This window comes from Puma concolor, chromosome A2, assembly GCF_028749965.1.
Source record: "Puma concolor isolate L17-30 chromosome A2, mPumCon1.1.hap2, whole genome shotgun sequence".
NCBI classification, from domain to species: Eukaryota; Metazoa; Chordata; class Mammalia; order Carnivora; family Felidae; genus Puma; species Puma concolor.
This window is the reverse complement of record NC_141668.1, coordinates 64,934,361-64,945,701: the sequence shown is the minus strand read 5'-3', so window position 1 is coordinate 64,945,701 and position 11,341 is coordinate 64,934,361. Positions and strand designations below refer to the sequence as shown.

Here is an 11,341-nt window from a genome sequence, read left to right as displayed (position 1 = left end):
GGAACTTATCCAAACTCATTTGAACAGACTGATTACTAGTAAGGAGATTAAACAGCATTCAAAAACCTCCCAACAAATTACAGTCCAAGACCAGAAAGCCTCACTTGTGATTCTACATAACATTTAAAGAAGAATAAATACCAATCCTTCTCAAACTCTTCCAAAAATACAGAAGAGGAGGGAACTCATCCAAATTCATTTTATGAGGCCAGTGATTATGATACCAAAATCAGACAAGGATATGACAAGAAATGAAAATTATAGGCTGACATTCCTTAAAAACAGATATGCAAAAATCCTTAACAAAATATTAGCAAAATGAATTCAACTATTTAAATAATCATGTACCCTGACCAAGTAAGATTTATTCCAGAGATGCAGGGATGATTCACCATCTGCAAATCAGTTAATGTGATACACCACATTAACAAAATGTAGGATAAAAACTGCATGGTCATCTCTTTTTTTTCCAAATAGAACCATGGAGGATGGTAGAGAGAAGAAAAAGAAGGTTCCTGCTATGCCAGAAACCCTTAAGAAACAGGGAAGGGATTTCACAGAGTTGAAGATTAAGTGTCTGAGAAGGAAGTATGCCCAAAAGATGCTTCAAAAGGAAATGAAGAAGCTCATCTGTGAAAAAGCTAAGCGTCACCACAAGGAACATAGGCAAATGTACACAACTGAGATTCAACTGGCTAGGATGGCAAGAAAAGCTGGCAACCTCTATGTACTTGGGGAACCCAAATTGGCATTTGTCATCAGGACCTTACAGCTATCGATAGTGTTGAGTCCAAAGGTTCAAAAGGTGTTGCAGCTTCTTCACCTTCACCAGATTTTCAATGGCACCTGTGTTAAGTTCAAAGAGGCTTCAGTTAACATGCTAAGGATTATGGAACCATATAGAGCACTGGGGTACCCAAACATGTAGTGAGTGAATGAATTGATTTACAAGTGTGGTTATGGCAAAATCAACAAGAAGCCAATTTCCCTGACAAATAACACATTGATTGCATGATCTCTTGGTAAAAACGGCATCATCTGCACAGAGGACCTGATTCATAAGATCTATACTGTTAAAAAAAACATATCAAAAAAGCAAACAACTTCTTATGGTCCTTCAAATTATCTTCTCCTTGTGGGAGAATAAAGAAAAAGACCACTCATTTTGTAGAAGGTAAAGATGCTGGCACAGGGAAGATCAGACCAGTAAGATTATTAGGATGAACTGAGGTATCTGCTATGATAATTTTTATAATCTGGTCAGCTAATCAACAACTACTTTCAAATTGAAAAAAAAAAAAAAAGATCTATAGATCATCTCAATAAAAAAAGAACATGACAAAATTCAACATCTATTTATGATAAAAATTCTCAACCAAATGGGTATAAAGAGAAAACTTGTATCAACATAATAAACACCATATATGACAAGTCCACAGCTTATATCATATTCAGAAGTGAAAAGCTGAGAAAGCTTTTCCTCTAAGATCAGGAACATATTTGCAACTTTAAATGCCCATATAGGAAAACAGAAAGCTTAAGAATAAATTATGTATGCTTTTCTTTCAAGAAGTTGGAAAGAGAAAAGTGAATCAAATCTAAAAATATAAAAGAAAAATAATAAATCAATAAAATATAACTCAAACATTCAAAAATAGAAACCCTAAACTTTTTTAATTGTTTGTTATTTTTGTGAGAGAGACAGACAGACAGAGAGCAAGCAGGGAATGGGCAAGCAGAGAGAGGTAGACACAGAATCCGAAGCAGGCTCCAGGCTCTGAGCACCCAGGACACAGAGCGACATGGGGCTCAAACTCACTGACCGCAAAATCATGATCTGAGTTGTATTAGGCCACCCAACCGACTGAGCCACCCAGGAGCCACTAAACCCTAAACCTTTGAAAATACTAATAAAATTAACCCCTAGTAAGACAAAGTAAGGAAAAAAGTATTAGAATGAATAAAACAACAAAATCAGAGATGACAAAAGGTAATATACTAATATTTACATTGTTTCTAGCTGCATCAAAAAAGATGAGTGATTATAAACAACTTTTTAGTTGTAAATTAGAGTATTTGAATGAATTGCAAAAATTCATCAAATAAAACTACAGGAAGATGAACACACACAGAGAGCCTGAATTACTTGGTATCAAGTAAAGAAATTAAATCCGCTACTAAAAACATTCTTACAAAAATGACCCCAGGTCTAGATGACTTCATCAGTGAATTCTCTGAAATATTAAAGATATAGATAATACTAGTGTTACACAAGACTCTGTGTAATAACAGAAAAAGAAAATTCCCCAATATATTTTAAGAAATTAGAATAATATTGATACCAAAACATGATAAATGCATTATAAGAAAGCAAAAGTACTACAGAATCTTTCTCAAGAATATAGAGACAAAAATCCTAAATAAAATATAAACAAGTCCTATTCGGCGATAATGAAAAAGAAAAAAACAAGACAGTAGACCATTGGGACTTACTCCATGAATGAAACCTGGTTTAGTAATCAAATCACTAGGACTGATCACGTCAACAGAAAAATAAGAAATAAGTCAAGTGTTTTCACAAACACAGTAGAAGAATTTCATAAAAGTCACCACTCATTTATGTTTTTTTTTTCCTAGAAACTCTCTTGCCAAACTAGAAATAAAAGGGAATTTACCTCATAAACAATATCAACAAATTCTTCCAAGAGTGGCAAAGTAATAAAAATTGAGGCATAACCGAGTACATACTGCATGATTTCATGTGCGTAAGTATAAAAGCAGGTAAAAATATGTGGTTTGAAGTCAAGAGATTACTATTCCAAAATGAGGACTTCTGACTTGTTGATAATATTGGGGTTATTGAATAGACAGATTTCTGTTTATAAAACTTAAGCTGTACACTTATGATACACAGTTTCCTGTATGCATATTATACTTCAACAATCAGGAGATAAGAATGAGACAATGATGCTCATCATCATCACTTCTCTTCAGTATTTACTGGAAATCCCAGCCCATGTAGTAAGGAAGAAGAAAAAAATAGCATTAAGAATTGGAAAAGAATAAAAATATTAAAAAGTGACATAAGTGTGCACTTAGAATATGTAAGACAATGTTTAGAATAAATTTAGAATTAGTACACAAATTAAGCAACTTCACTCGATACAAGACCAAGGAACTAAATTTTATGTCTCATAACCACAACAGAAATTTAGATTTAAAAATGAAATAACTGGGGCACCTGGGTGGCTCAGTTGGTTAAGCATGCAACTTGGGGCTAGATCATGAGCTCACTGTTCCCAAGGTCAAGCCCTGCAAGGGGCTCTGTGCTGAGAGCTCAGAACCTGGAGCCTGCTTCATATTCTGTGTCTCCTTTTCTCTCTGCCCCTCCCCCACTCACACTAGGTCTCTCTCTTTCAAAACTAAACTCTAAAAAAATAAAAATAAAAAAATAAAAATGAAATAGTTTATAATAGCATTCAAAGTCAAATATTTTTTTAATCTTCATTTTTGAGTGAGAGAGAGAGAATGTGAGTTGGGTAGGTGCAGAGAGAAAGCGAAGTACAGGGTCCAAAGCAGACTCCAGGCTCTGAGTTGTCAGCACAGAGCCTGACGTGGGGCTCAAAACAACAGGCAGCAAGATCATGCATGAACTGAGCCAAAGTCAGATGTTTAACCAACTGAGCCATGAAGGTACCCCTCAAAGTCAATATTTAGAAGTAAATCCAGAAAACGTGTGAAAACTACACTAATAATTAAATAGCATTATTGAGAAATATTAAACAAGAGCTAAATAAATGAAGAAATATATTATGTTTTTGGTTACACGACTCAATAATGTATGACCACCAATTCTCTCAAAATTTATCTATAGACTTAATAAAACCCAGTCTCTACACTAGTTTCCAACGATCTTCATCTCTTGATATTCATACACCTTTGTAATGGTCTCCCACATTACACATGGGTTGGTTTGTGTGCTCAACAGAATGCCATAGAGGTGACTATGTCACGTCCTAGATTACCTTATCAAAGACTGTACAGCTTCCATCTTGGTCACTTTTTCTTTAATTCTTTCTCTTGGATCGCTTGCTTTGAGGACAACAATCAACCACACCTTGAGATCACTCAAGCACCCCTATAGAGAGGCCCAGCTAACAGTGATCCTTAGCAAAGTGGAGTAAAAGTGTTAAATCTGGAGATGATTCATCTTTCGGCAATAAATCGGTAGTATAAATCCCCATCTAAATGTCAGAAGTTTTAGTGGAAATCAGACGATCCTAATATAGAAATGTAAAGGTCCAAGAATAACCAAAGAAATCTTCAAAAAGAACAAATCTTGAGTACTAACATTACCAAACGTCAAGACTCATTATAAAACTGTATGAAGAGGGGCTCCTGGGTGGCGCAGTCAGTTAAGCGTCCGACTTCAGCCAGGTCACGATCTCGCGGTCCGGGAGTTCGAGCCCCGCGTCGGGCTCTGGGCTGATGGCTCGGAGCCTGGAGCCTGTTTCCAATTCTGTGTCTCCCTCTCTCTCTGCCCCTCCCCCGTTCATGCTCTGTCTCTCTCTGTCCCAAAAATAAATAAACGTTGAAAAAAAAAAATTTAAAAAAAAAACTGTATGAAGACAATGTGGGATAGGCACAAGGACAGATTTTTCCAAATGAAAAGAATGGACAGTGCACTAATTTGTCTATACATTCTATCACCTAATTTACGACCAAAAAAAAAACACAAAAAAACAAAAAAACTCTGCAGTGCGATGGGGAAAAGTGGTCTTGTCTAAAAGTGGTATTAGATAAATTAGCTGTTTTTACGAAATAATTATACCTAGATTAATCTACCATTCACAGAGGAAAGAGGAAGGGAGGTAGGAAGGAAGGAAGGGAGGGAGGGAGGGAGGGTGGGAGGGAGGGAGGGAATTCCAGGTCAACTGCTAATCTAAATGTAAAAGTCAAAACAAATATTTTAGAATAAAGAATGAAACATCCTTATGAACATAGAGTTAGTAAATATTTTTTAAACAAGGGACAAAAAAGGCTGTTTATAGACTGAAAATTAATTGTACCACATTAATGTGATCTTAAGATCAAGTATTCAAGTATTTTGCTCATTAAAAGACAACAAAAATAAAAATACATACTGTAGTGATTGACATTTGCATGACACATACCCAAAGGACTTAAATGCATCTTATATAAGTATCTCCTATGTATCAGCCCAACTAAAAACTTGTGCCAAAGACTTGATACTTCACAGAAGGGAATATCCTAGTGGTCAGAATGCAGGTGAAAAGGGACACAATATTTTTTTTTCAAAAGGGAATAAAAACCACAATTCATTTATCATTCTACTTCTATTAGAAGGGCTAAAACCAATTTTAAAAAGTTAATACCCAGTGTTGGAAAGGATGTGGAGTAATGGAGATGTCAAAAATTCCTACTGAGTGTGTGAATTCGTGCAGTCATTTTGGAAAATTCTGGGGTCAGCTGCAAAAGCGTACTCGAGCCAGCCATTCTCTCAGCATCCCCTCAGTAGAAAGGCATGCATGTAGTTCCATGCAGTAAGGAGAGCTAACATTCCACAACTAGGAAAAGATATGGATGATGCTCACTAACACAATATTGATGAACAGAGCTAGACACAAAGAGGTGCGTGCAGTCCAAGTCCACTCACACACAAAAAATTTTAAATGCTAATCTAATCTATGTGAGAAGTCAGAAGAATGGTTACTCCTGCATGACAGGGCGGGGGGCGGGGAGGGCTTTAGCTGAAGTTTAACTGAAAATGTTCATTTTATGAAAATTAATTGAGCTACATGCTTATGATATATGCAGTTTTCTGTATGTATATTATACCTCAAGAGCAGTGTGTGAAAGAAAATAGAAAGTTAGAAACTATCAAATAGATTATGATTTTCATTCAATGAAAATCCACATAAATTCCTTCAGTTTCACTCAAAACTGAAAAAAAAGAAAAAAATACATTGGTACTTGTAACTGAAAATATGGACTCATACCTTGTATTATTACCCTCAATATTTTTACCTTATTTTTAGAGCCCTGCATTGAGTTGCATGCTGACAGCAAGGAGCCTGCTTGGAATTCTCTCTCCCTCTCTCTCTGCCCCTCCCCTACTTGCTCTCTTTCTCAAAAGAAATAAACTTAAAAAAAAAAAAAAAAAAGATAAATGATTAGTTCCAAAAAAAGCTTGTATTGAGTCTGCTTAACAAAAACATAATTAGTGTGAAATAAAATTATGTCTCTCCTTGTCAATTTTCAACAGTTCTTTACTACCTAAAGTTTTTTTTTAACATTTAAAAAACAGTTCACAAATGACCTTCATCTGTGTTTGTGGTATTCCCTCTACTCTTTATTTCATTCATTTGTACATTAAGTAACTAGTGATTGAGGACTTATTATGTCCTAGACACTATCTTAGAAGTTATCTCCATAGAGACTAAATAAGCAAGTCCCTTCATCCAGTGAAATTGCAATACATAGAAATGATTTATAATAAGGAAAAACTATGCATATGGGGTCAACACTCTTCATCCCCCCGCCAACCACTCACCCACAGCTAAGGGAAGAAATTCACAAAATGTTCTTGTTGCCCTCCACCCCATTATATGCAGCTGAAACTAAGACATATTGCAAAATGAATTCTATTCTAATGATTCTGGTGGTAGGTACTGAGTCAAAAACTATTGTTAGCTATCTTTATTCTTACTCTAAATACACTCCAAAATGTGATGTAATGTTAAAAAAAAAAAAGTGTGCTATCTAATACAAGCAAAAAATTTGAGAAATTACCCAATGGATTATGGTCTTCATTCACTGGAAATTCACATCAATCCTAATACAAAAAAAAGTCATTTTGGACCTCAAGTTATCTAAGAGGTATCCCTTAAGACTAAGCTTCAGGACATGTCAACTTATCTTGTACCATATTATTTTGAAGTAATTCCTCCTGGACTGTCATCCTGGGCTGCTAAAACAAAATAGTGTTGTCTGGGCAGCTTAAACAACAGATATTTATTTTCTCACAGTTCCAGAGGCTAGAAGTCTAATATTAGGGTACAAGTATGGTCAGGTTCTCATGATAGCTCTCTTCCTGGCCTGCAAATGGCCACCTTCTCTGTGGGTCATGAAAGGTAAAGATTTTCCTCTCCTTCTCTCTTCTTCTTCTAAGGCCTCTAGTCTTATAGGTTTAAGATCCTACCATCATGACCTCATTTAACTAATTCCTAAAAACCGTATCTCCAAGTACAGTGTTATTAACATCAGTCACATTCGAGTTAGAACTTCAGCATATGAATTTTTGAGGAGACACAATTCTGTCCCAAAGCAATTATACGTTGTTAAGTTTACAGTCTAGAAATAAAGCCAAGGTGATAAATGATGGCAGCAATCTAACTATATTCAGGTTTTAAGAAGCTAATGAACCCAACTGTTAGTTACCTTTGACAACTACTTAGAAATAAACTATCCTTTATAAAGAGAATATTTTATTAGATAACCTCTGGAGACAGGGCCAATTGATCTTGGCTTTAGTTTTTTTGTTTTTGTTTTTTAACGTTTATTCATTTTTGACAGAAATAGACAGCACAAGTGTGGGAGGGGCAGAAAGAGAGGGAAACACAGAATCTGAAGCAGCCTCCAGGAGCTGAACTGTCAGCACAGAGCCTGATGCACGGCTTGAACTCACAGATTTCGAGGTCATGACCTGAGCTGAAGTCAGACACTTACCTGACTGAGCCACACAGGTGCCCCTTGGCTTTAGTTTTGATCAAAACATCCCGGAGCTTGGTTAAAATTTAGATAGGGTCCTTTGAGACTGGAGTCCTCTTTTTTTTTTTCCTTTTTTTTTTCCTTTAGAGAACTGAAGTTTTCTTACTTTGGAACACTAAACTAAGACTTCTTAATGTAGAAAACCTGCTTTTGCAAATTTGTTCTCTGCCCCTTTGAGGTATAAATCTTCCAGTCTCCTGTCAGTTTTATAAGCCAGGAATGTCTTGTCAAAGACCTAGAAGCCAATCCCTTTGAAAGAGAATCATCCAGAAAGGCAGTGTACCAGTTGGTGGGTAGAGCTTAATTTCCATAATCAACTGGCAAACACAGTTAAGCCTAATAACCCTAACAAACCTGCTACTGATGCATCCTCCATTAGTTTTTCACTAGCTCACCCCAGTGCTTAAAATCTCTCCAGCTTTTTGAGCAGACTCCAGTTCAATCTCTCTCCCCTACTGCAATTTCAATTTCTCCCCTACTCTATTTCCATAATCTTGAATAAAGTTTTGCTTGAATAAAGTTTTGCAGTCCAGTTTTTCTTTGAGAGTTCTAAATAAAGAATAATCTGTAAGATAATAATAACCTGTAATAAATAAATACACCATACTAAATCCTATATTCTTACCTTGCTGAGGAGTACATTTTACAGCTGTCAGAAGTATAAAAACCTCTAACTTATTTTTAGCCAAAAGGAAAATGAGGCAAGAATGAGAACAAGACAGATGAGAGAAAGGATGCCACTGAGCTTCAGTTTTCTCCTTTGCTTTGAGAAGGAAGAGCTAATTAACCAATTATGCCAGAATGGCTAAGGAGATAACTTTACTCTGAGATCAGAAGAGCCAAGAGACTAGAACTGTTTTTTTTCTTTTTTTCTTTTTAAAGTTTATTTATTTTGAGAGGTGAGCAGGGGAGGGGCAGAGAAAAGAAGAGAGAGAGAATCCCAAGTAGGCTCTGCACTGTCAGCACTGAGTCCCACGTGGGACTCAATCTCACAAACCATGAGATGATGACCTAAGCTGAAATCAAGAGTCAGATGCTTTTATCACTAAGCCACTCAGGTGCTCCGTAAGACATGGTTCTTTATACGGTCTATTAACTATAACCTAACTATACCTATTGTTCTAATTTTAATATTAGATTTTTAAAAATAGAATTATTTGAAAAAGGAAAATAAGTCTTATTAGCTTTTCTACTGAGGATATCTATTAATTAAAAAAAAAAACTAAAAATGTCATGCTCTTAGTTTTTGTGTTTTTTATCAAAGGTTTTTAAGTTGTTTGATTACTATTATTTATTTCAAAGGACTTTGCTGACTGAAAATATTGCTTTTTTCTCCTGCTCTAAATATTGTCCCAACACCAGAAACATACATTTACTTCTCCAAAAGGGGAAAAAATGACAGTAACGAAACAGAGATAGACTTAAAATAATAACATATTGCTTTAATCTTATTGTCTCATTATTCACCGTCATATAACAACAGACAAAAAAGCTTCAAGTTAAATCTAAGAAATACAACAAACCAGTAACTTATAATTCTCTTAAGGGATAGCAATAGCTGAGAAGCTTTTTATATTTTAAACAAAAATATAAATCTAACAAGAGAATGATTTACAAAATGTTTCTGCAAAGTGCTATTCAGTAAATTATTCTACACAATCTCACATTTGTCATAAGACAAGGCTATTTCCTTAACCATGTTTAAATGCTGTCTTGACAAACAATCTTCCTTTCCAAACTGCCTTTTTTTTATCAGGCTTCATTTTGGCGGTGAGGTATTTCTCATTTGCTCTTTCATAAAAAAGCTGTATTCTAGCTCTTTTCATTGATCTATAGGCATCTTAGGTCAAATAAATTATTTCACCTGCTGTGCTTTTAGTTTTTAAATTGTCATTTGGCATAGTTTTCCAGTTAAATTATTAAAAATTACATGCCCCCAAAGTCCCTCAATGTGAGTCCACATAATCAATGCATATTTACAGAAGACACTCATTAACTCCAGATTTATGTTTTCGTATAGATTTTTTTAAGTCCTTCAACTGCCTGACAAGAAGACCAACCATAATTTTTCTAATATTTATTTCCATTTTGCTTTGCAGAAGGAAGGTACCCAGGTATATGTTAGAGTGAATTGACTTTGTTATATCTTATTTCCCAAATATTTTCTCAGCAACACTGAGACTATTCATTCAGTGGTTTTCTGTATAGGGATTCTGCAGTTAAATTATTTTTAGATGAAATCATAAGCACAAGTTGCTAATGGAAATTATTCAGGAATGCAAAAAATACTATCATTTGATTAGAAAATTTCCTGAAAAGTATTTCAGCATTGAAGTTAGTGGTTGGCAATGTTAAAGATATAAACTCTAAAGTGCTCAAAAATGATTATGAACCTACCTAGAGAAAGGTTTGCTATCAGGACACATCAGTAATATCATCCCCACAATAGTAGGTAGGGACATAGGAAAGTCACATTTAAGAGGGTAAAAGAAGTCTCTTTATTACTTATATTTAATAAAGCCATCATCTATAACCCAGTTGTATATTACTGCCTTTTTATAAGTTGTCCTCAGTTATAGAAAATGGTGCTCATGGAGTAAAAAGTTTAAACTGAACTCCTTAATAGGAGACAAAAATGATAATAGAATTCATTTACTTGGACAGGATTTTTTCAGACTCAGTATGACTCCAAAACAGGTTATTCTGTAATCTAAACTGAATTCCTTTGTCCTATCTTAAAGAAGAACCCTAAAGGGGATTTTCAAATTGTTGTCAACTATAAAATTATCTATAGTACCACATATTTAGACATCACAGGACAAGGCTTAGTCTACATAACCTGAAGAATACTCTTGCATTATGCCTTAGGTTTCATTCTCTTTCACATAAATGTGAAATAGAAAATATACCATTAGTCATTGACCTCAGAAATGGAACACTGTCCCAACAAGAAAGGCAAGGTCCATTGAAAAATGACCCTTTTAGAACGGACAAGCACAACTGGTAATTTTGGAGATAATTCACAATTAAATTTGTAACATACCCAGTTAGAGTAAGCTCAGTAAGTCAGAAGACACTAGAGAATACTGGATAGAAGAGATATATATTAGTAAACTGAGTATCAAGTGAATTTCACAGATAACTTCAATTCCCACAATAAACACAATTCCTTGCGAAGCCCAATTTATTCCCCGTGGGGCTCAAAGTTCACAGGAGGCTTATTCTCTCTTGCTAGTCAATGATGTAGCTGGCAACAAGACAACACTGCCTACCACATTAACTACATCACGACCTATTCTTACTCTCATTCACAATGTTCCTTTTTTCCTCGAAAGTGCCAAGCTCTTTACCACATCCTTGTCTTGGCACATATCAATCCCTCTGCCTCGTATAGTGGGTTAAACTGCACAGAGGTACCTACGAATTTCAATGGAGTTCATCCCGGGTTCAGGCTGTGCCCAAATCCAGTGACAGTTTCCTTACAGGACAAAGGCAAAGGGAGACTGGTAACACAGACACACTCAAGGGCAGAAGATCCATGAAGACAAAG

The 11,341-nt window shown here is 35.4% G+C and overlaps 1 pseudogene; it reads left to right on the top strand.

Moving 5' to 3' along the window:
* The first annotated feature begins 481 nt into the window (after window positions 1–481).
* On the top strand, window positions 482–1,229 carry LOC112866760 (large ribosomal subunit protein uL30 pseudogene; annotated as a pseudogene).
* The last annotated feature ends 10,112 nt before the right edge of the window (window positions 1,230–11,341 follow it).